Source organism: Psittacula echo (genome assembly GCF_963264785.1).
Source record: "Psittacula echo genome assembly, chromosome: 2".
Lineage (NCBI taxonomy): Eukaryota > Metazoa > Chordata > Aves > Psittaciformes > Psittacidae > Psittacula > Psittacula echo.
The window spans coordinates 158,398,455-158,404,902 of record NC_137737.1 but is presented as its reverse complement, the minus strand read 5'-3'; positions in this window follow the sequence as shown (position 1 = coordinate 158,404,902).

The following is a 6,448-nucleotide window of genomic DNA, read 5'->3' as shown; positions in this document are numbered from 1 at the left end:
TGGCATGGGTTGCCCAGGGAAGTTGTGAATGCTCCATCCTTGGCGGTGTTCAAGGCCAGGTTGGACAGAGCCTTGGGTGCCATGGTTTAGTGTGAGGTGTCCCTGCCCATGGCAGGGGGTTGGAAGTGGATGATCTTAAGGTCCTTTCCAACCCAAACCATTCTATGATTCTATGATATAAAGAGCAAAGCAGAAGGATCCAATATTAAACGAGAAACTGGCAGGTGAGTGTGCAGTAGCAGTGAATGCAAACCTCCTTAGGAAACAACAAGAAGGAATTTTGCCCAGGTAGTCTGAGAAAGGTCTTTAAGGAAGAAGTCAGGATGGTCAAAACATCACATGTGGGATCTGAGCATCACTTTGTCTCTGGGCATCAGAGAATTATCACAGAGGCAGAGAAGTCAAGGCAGAAGAAGGGGGTTTATTGGTCCAGCCTCTCCTGATACATCAAGTGTTCAGAACCTTTTGTCATTCTTGTTGCTCCACCAGGACTATTACCAGTTTATATCTACAATTTATAAAGTGCAGTGTCCAAAAGCAACTATAGTACTTTACCTTGCTGCCACTGAGTTCACTTGAAAGGTCTGTTCTCCCTTACTGAGTATACTGCCATCGAGACATTCCAAAATGAGATTTAGTTTTCTTGTACAACATTGCATCACTGCTGTGTTTGGAGTTTGAGGTCCCCTTTCAGCACCAGCATTTTGTTCAGTAGTATTCTGACCAGCCAAACAGTTTTGTGTCTGTGCATTTAACTTCTTTATCCATGGCACAGCAAACTGCGTGACTGTACATTACAGTTCATCCTCCTAATTTCACATCTGTTCATTCTTTTCAAGATCATTTTAGATTCCACCTTTGTTTTCCAATGATACGTTGTACATTTGTACGTTTACTCAAGCCTGTTGTCATTCACTAGTATTTAGTTATACTTACTATTCAAACAAATCAGTGCATGGGTTTTTTTTAATAGAAGCCTAAGAAACATCACCAAGATATCTCATTTAAGATCTGCTTCTCGTCTGACGCTAAGAAGCCTGACCATTACCCTTCAAAAATGATTTACCAATCACTCCTATCTTACTACAATTAGATCTTTCTAACCTTACTGTTAAAAAACATTTTCAAGCACCACATAGCATCTTCTTTTACCTTCTTTGTCACCTGACTTTTAATAAGTCAGAAATGAAATTAGGTTATTTAGAATTAGTTCCTGTATTACATTTTCATTTTATTTCTTTCTTTTAATATTATGATTTTCTCCTGGGCATTTGCAAGTGGTTGCTTAATAATTTCCTTAGGATCTGCCCACAAACTGAAGTTAGGCCCTACCAGACTGTAATTTCTCAGACGTCAACTCTGTTTTTCATAGGCAGGTTCTATATTTGTCCTTCTTCAGTCCTCTGGTACTTGTGAATCCTCCACAAACCCTTGAAGATAATCACTAATGACTCAGTTTGCTTCAGCGAGTTTCCTGCAAAATCTTCAAGACTCAACCGACTCAAACATCTCTGCCATCACAAAGTGCTTTAAAACCATTTTTCCTGTGCTGCAACCTCAGCGCAGTCCCTTGGGTTAAGATTAACTCCATCAGCATCTAGTCGCAAATGACTTTCTTTGCCAAGGAAAACATCCCTGGGATACTTCAACCCTCTCGGTATCTTTACTAGTTGCCCTTCCTCAGCATTCTATTTCTTGATTTATTAAACATTATTATCATTCTGATGATAAAGCTGAGGCGCAGGAGTCTCTGCCTCTCCACTCTCTCTTCGGAATACAGTGGGCTTCACAGGAGCTCCTGTATAGTGCTTGCCCTGTAACTCACTGCAGTAAGCAATGCGCTGGCCTCATCCCTAAGGTTGTGCTGCTGTAGTTTCTCTTTGACCACACTGAAAATCATGCCAGTGAAATAATCCAGGTGGTTTTAAACAAAGAAAGGCATCCCTGCCTGTGGGACATTGGAACTGAATGATGTTAAGGTCCTTTCCAGCCCAGTCTGTTCTATGATTCTTTAAGGTGACCATGTACCATCTCTAAAAGGGAGAGGACATTACCCTTTCCCCCATATCTCATCCTTGATTTTGCTTTGCACTGGCTCTGGTGCTTGGCTTATGCTTAATAAGTTCAGCTTACTGAGCTAGCAGAGAAATAACTCACAAGGCAAGAAAGGAGTTGCAGTTCTTTAGCACTAGTGAATTCAATAGCTCCAGGAAGAGTCGATCCAGCACTACAGCTGGCACACACTGGCACATTGGGTGGTAGGGAGTTAGAGGGTTAAGGAGAAAGACACCTTTCTTTTGGTTGATGTCTTTTTACATCAGCTCAAGCAAGTGATGCAGCTGAGTGGGTAGAGCATTGGCAAAGGTGAACTACTGGGAACTTCTTACAGTGGCTTTGGAGACAGATAAAACCTATCTTCCAGCTACAGTAGGTGTCTTCTTTTAGCCTTTACAAGTCTTTGCATCAGCTCTTAGGAATACAGCAGAATTTGCCTAACCTTCCACAATCTTAATTTCCACGTAATGCTCCAGCTGTAGTTTTCCCTTGTACATAATATCTGGAATAATAATGCTGATAGAAAGGGCTATGCAAAGCATCTGAGGAGGAAGCTCATTCACTTGTCTGAACACCCGTCCCCCGCCCCTTTTATTCCTTTAAATATTAAAGATTACACTACAAGCAAGCGTCTGATTGTCGGAAGTGCTGAGCTCCCATTGTCTTCAGTGGGCGTCGTGGATGCTCAGCATTTCTCAAAGCCATAATGATCAGCATGTGGTGAAAATACTTAACAGCTAAATCTTTCCTGTCCCCTCCATTCCATCCTCAAGCCAACAGAAAGCTTCTCCCTATCCCACATTCTGCTCCCTGTAGAAGGACCACCTTTGTCCCACCTGTCCCTTTCACCTAACGTCTTACAAGTCACACTCTTCACCTGGACCAGTTTTTGTGGGAGTCACCTGGTTAAGTGCAGGTATCTGCAATGTGGATGTCTGCATCTGGGCATGTTGCCCTAAACTCTATTCATAGTCAATGGAGAGTGAGTCAGCAGAGTCAATGGAGCTTAGGGCGTGATTTCGCATCCTAAAATAGGCATTCACATTTGGTCAGATGATTCAAACCCTGAACTCCATTGAGTGTATTTACTATATTCCAGTGGCTTCAGTGGGAGACTAGACAAGAAACTTAGGTGAGATGCCTGTGCCAGGTCCTTAAAGTGAGATGAAATTATGATCCCACCCCTCCTGTGAAGTAAAACATCAACTCACTGCATATATCACATTCACCTCCTTCCTTAAGAACTGTTTCTGTCTTGGCGTCTACAGGGAATGAATCGAGTAATAAAGGGTAGTGAAGTGGAAAGATAATGGTAGGTCATAGCAGAAAGTCAGACAGAAGCTTAGGTTGGATAAATTGGAGCAGTTTTATTGAATTCAGTGAAGTCTCTCCTTTATATCAGAATTTTGCTTAATACAATTAGAAAGAAAAAAGACAAAGAAGCAGAAGCTAACTGTGCCTGTGAACCGTCAAGGTGGATTCTAGCCATTATCTTTCCATGCGAATTTATGGTTCATTGTATTTTCCTTCCAGCTTCACTATTACTGTCTGGATTAGGAGACTTTCCTTAGTGGTAAACAGTTTCTTGTTGTGTGCTGTGTAACACTCCAGCACGTCAATGACTTCTGCTTGTAAGGATTAGTGGAGAGCTTCTGGGATCTCTGTAAGACTATAGGCAGAGGACAATCTAGCAATCGTATAATAATAGAATGGTTTGGGTTGGAATGGACCTTAAAATCATTTAGTTCCAACCCCCCTGCCATGGGCAGGGACACCTCACACTAAACCATGGCACCCAAGGCTCTGTCCAACCTGGCCTTGAACACTACCAGGGATGGAGCATTCACCACTTCTTCAGGCAACCTGTGCCAACTCCTCAGCACCTTCACAGTAAAGAACCTCTTCCTTATCCCCAACTTGAACTTCCCCTGTTTCGGTCTGAACCCATCACTCTTGTCCTATCACTCCAGTCCCTGATGAAGAGTCCCTCTCCAGCATCCTTGTAGCCCCCTTCAGATACTGGAAGCTGCTCTGAGGTCTCCATGCATCTTCTCCAGGCTGAACAGCCCCAACTTTCTCAGCCTGTCTTCATATGGGTAAGATCACATGTCAAATATCCCCCACCTCCTTTACAATGCAAACTCACCTTTATCACCAGTTGTGTGCCTCACATAGAGATTTTAGACCTTGGTTACTTCTGATCTCTCTGTTTATATAGGATTTGGTTAGTTTTCCCTGTGGGAGCTTCTCTTTGCAGGAATTAGCAACCAACTCACAATCTGAACATTTACCCCAAAGAAAGCAACTTTGCCTGGCACATCCTGGTAATTCCAAATGCAGTCAAAAAGCCATGTCAATGCAGCTTAGCCGAGTAGGGAGCAGCATGACAGGAAGAGCGTAGTTATGAAATAGATACACACAAATCAGTGTGCAGCACTGCAAAATTGACAGTAATAATAATAAATTCATTTTAATTAGTGCTCTTCATTACTGCTGTTGCCATCTTTTGCTATTCCAGTTCACCAGGCATAAGAATAGATGCTATTGCTAATTTCTACATATTTAAAAGACAAAACCCACCGTCTCCTCAACCTTAAACATTTCCTCTTATCTCCCTCATTCATTACACCATCCAGTTCAAAATTACCCTTCTGTGTTATAAAACCCACTGTAAAGGGAGACCAGTCTCTTCCTCCCTCTCTTCTATTAGCAGGCACTTCCTAGAGTGTTCCTGCTGGTGGTGGGGCTTCCCTGCAGCTCTGACTTTATCCTTGTGTCCAATTTGTTCTGACTCATTTTAAGCATAAGCTGCAAACAGCTCATTTCTCCCCAGCTTCTGCCTGTTAATTTCTCCTTCCCTCTGTTATTATTTAGCTATAACCGTATTATTTAACTCTAGACCATTTCATGAGTGCAGTTGGCATGAAAGGTTCTGCATGAAGTATTGTAGTAGATAGACAGTTTGTCATAGAATGGTTAGGGTTGGAAAGGACCTTAAGATCATCCAGTTCCAACCCCCCTGCCATGGGCAGGGACACCTCACACTAAACCATGTCACCCAAGGCGCTGTCCAACCTGGCCTTGAACACCACCAGGGATGGAGCATTCACCGCTTCTTTGGGCAACCATGTAGTACAATGAACATGTAGTTAATGAACGTTTTAGATCTGTTTGGTCTGAGTTGCTGAGAACAGACTGTTACCAATCCTCTGTTTTGTGAAGATGGAATAACACTGGAGAAAATGCTAAGAAACCAAACTATCTCGTCATGTTTCTCTTTCCTGTGCACGTAGATTTGTGGCACCTGTGGACACACACAAATCATTGAACAGTATAAAAGGTTTCCATAACGAAGCCCTGAGATCTGTCGCTAGTGAAGGTTGTAGTGTCACTCAGGGACTCGTTGACAAGCTATGTGGCAAGAGATGGATTCTCCGGAATAAAAGAGCCAACATCTATCAGCCGTAATTGAGTGAATGAATGGCTTTGTGAAGTCTCTTCTTTGGTTTGCATGCCGCAAAATGACAGTAAATATAGCAGAGTTTCACTTACAGCCTCTGCTTGCTTTGTTCTCTTTTCACTGTTGTCTTGTGTACAGCAGGTAACGACAATGAAATAAAGGGGTTTCCTCTACAAAATCAGCAGCAATTTTAGCATTGAAACAAAGACGGGAAAGGTAAAGACTGAAGAGTGTTCATTTTCCACTCTGAAGGAGGGAGGAAAGAACTTTGAACCCAGGTTTCTTTGCATTTAGACACCAGGCATTTCAGTCACAGGAGGAGTCACTAGGGAGCCAGCAATGGGATCTGGAAGCCCTGACTCCTACTTCCCCATCTTTGAGTAGACAGGCACTTTATGGGCCATTTTCTTCCCACTTCTTCACTGTTTCTGGACATCAGTGGCTATTCTGCTGCACTTGCTGCAGAAAGAAACACTAGCAAGTTTTCCTTGAAACAGAGACTTTGCTCTGTGCTTGCTACCAGAGGAAGAAAATCTTAGGAAGAAAGTGTGATAGCCTCCGCTAGAAGAACTAGAAAGGGAATGCTTTCCCCTGCAGGTACCAGAGGAAGAGAAACGCCAGTTTGGGCCATTGTAATTGTAGAGAAAAGCCAGTTTGGGCCATTATATTTATAGAGAAAAGCCAGTTTAGGCCATTGTAATTAGAGGCAGTTCTCTATATTTCGGACAACTCAATACTCTTGCTTTGTTTATGCTCTGAAGAGTAAATATAGTAGTAAATTGTTGGCATCAATGTCTTTATAAAGGACATAGAAACTGTTCATCAGGTACTGCTGCAGGCAGGATCAGGTCGTTGCTATTTAGAGCAAAGCAGTACATCACAGGACTCATCAAACTGAGTGTTATAAGTAAACAGAGACGAGAAAGAGGGGCC